Raw genomic sequence first — 2,017 nt, 5'->3', positions numbered from 1 at the left:
TAGCTTCTCTTCCTTATGCTTCATCAAGGTAGAGGAGATGAGAGGAGCAGGTATCAGAGTTCCTGTCTCCTGGGACTCTCAGCTAGACTGGAGACTGGTTTACTGTCCTTGTTTGCTTTATGGTCAACAGTTGGCGTTGCATCTCAGAGGGGCTATGAAAGGGCACAGAAAGGTTCTGCACTCCTTGTACACATCAAAGGCCAGAAAGACATAGAAGAGAATTAGGAGCAAATACATTTGTTTCCTTACCCCCCAAACGAGCATCAGAAAATGCTGATGGCCGGGATGGCCTGAGCTCCTCCATGACCCATGGTACTTAAGAAAACATCTGCAGAGAAAAGCATACCAGGATAGAGGGGACTCTTCCACAAAGTATAGCCATGCCCTGCACAAGCACTGAGGAATAAAGTATTTAGGAGTCTCGTGGGAAAACTCAACAAATTCTGAAGACAGAAAGGCACACAGTAAATGGTGTTCTGTTAGGGTGCTGATAACGCTGATGACACTCAGAAGCAAAGAAAAAGAGGATGTTCTCCCATTTCAGAAGATTCATGGAATAGAGCCAATTCCTTGTGTTTCTCTGTTGTTCTAAAAAGAAAATCTTTCTTTTCATCTTTGTTTTCAATATAGAGGCAAAGAATTAGGTAACCACCTTTATCAATTAAAAGCATAATTGATCCCTGCAGCCTGGCTGTTGCACAGACAATCTCCTACTCGCTTCCCTGAGTGGTGTCTCTCGTCCCAGCTGTGGGCTAAGAAGCTGGCACTCAGGGACTGTGAGATTGCCTTGAAACCAGTGCCGAGATATTCTTTTCTTACTCCACTTTCAACTTAGGTTTGATCTATGAGACCTTGACAGTTTTAGTACTTTTGGCATATCTGCATGCTTCAAAAAGGTAACCACAGGAAGTGTCCTTCTCTCCTTTTTGCGGTAGGCCTGAGTGGTTGCTGCCGAAGTGGGCAATTTCATGAAGCCTGGGAAAGTGGTGCTTGTTTTGTCCGGACACTACTCTGGATGCAAAGCCATTATTGTGAAGAACATGGATGACGGCACCTCAGATCACCCCTACAGCCATGCTCTGGTGGCTGGAATTGACCACTATCCCTGCAAAGTAACAGCTGCCATGGGCAAGAAGAAGATTGCGAAGAGGTCAAAGACCAAGTCTTTTGTGAAAGTTTATAACTACAATTGCCTAATGCCCACAAGGTGCTCTGTGGAATCCCCTTGGACAACACTGTCGTCAATAAAGACGTCTTCAGAGACCCTGCTCTGAAACGCAAGGCCCGATGAGAGGCCGAGGTCAAGTGTGAAGAGTGATTCGAGACAGGCAAGAGCAAATGGTTCTTCCAGAAGCTGCACTTCTAGATGCTTTGCTTTGGTCATTAGGAAAAAAAAAGTAACCATAATCTGACTGCCAGCTAAGGAGTGTGTGTGACAGTTACACGTACACGACATGGAGAGCTTGATTCGTAGGTGCCATCATCCTGTATTGCTGTCCTGTTGTCCCTTCCCCCCAGCCCCTGCGCCCCACCCCAGCATCCTCCCTGTTTCTCCCTGAAGCAATCACAGTGTTTTCTTGGTCCCTGAGAGAATTCTATTGGTATGAGGACTGTCTATGTCTTCAAGTACAGGAAGAACTGTGGGTTTCTCTGGATTCTAGGGATATCTGTAGGGCATGAGGCCACTCTCAGAGACAAGAGCTTTGCTGGGCTATGAATGGAATGCCCTCTGAGTTCCTCTGAATGGAGGATGAGAAGTTCTAGATCCCTAACTGCCTTCAGGGTACCCAGGACTGACTGAAATGATCCAAGCTCAGAAATTGAATGCTCACCCGTAGGGCCATAGGGGCCTGAGGCAAAACAGGGTGAGTCTAGCCATCCTCATAATGTCTGAGGAGAATTTAGGAGCATAAAAATTAGTCCAGTCAGTGATTTTGAAAGCAAAAATCAGATTAATAATGACTAATTGTTTAGTCCTGCAGTTGCTCTACAGAAATATAATGCAAATCATACATGT

The 2,017-nt window shown here is 45.6% G+C and overlaps 1 pseudogene; it reads left to right on the top strand.

Annotated features, from left to right (window-relative positions):
- Positions 1-962: 962 nt before the first annotated feature.
- Positions 963-1,366, top strand: LOC104652999 (large ribosomal subunit protein eL27-like; annotated as a pseudogene).
- Positions 1,367-2,017: the final 651 nt, after the last annotated feature.

The sequence above is a fragment of the Saimiri boliviensis genome, chromosome 3 (assembly GCF_048565385.1).
Source record: "Saimiri boliviensis isolate mSaiBol1 chromosome 3, mSaiBol1.pri, whole genome shotgun sequence".
Lineage (NCBI taxonomy): Eukaryota > Metazoa > Chordata > Mammalia > Primates > Cebidae > Saimiri > Saimiri boliviensis.
This window is presented reverse-complemented; position numbering and strand designations above follow the sequence as displayed.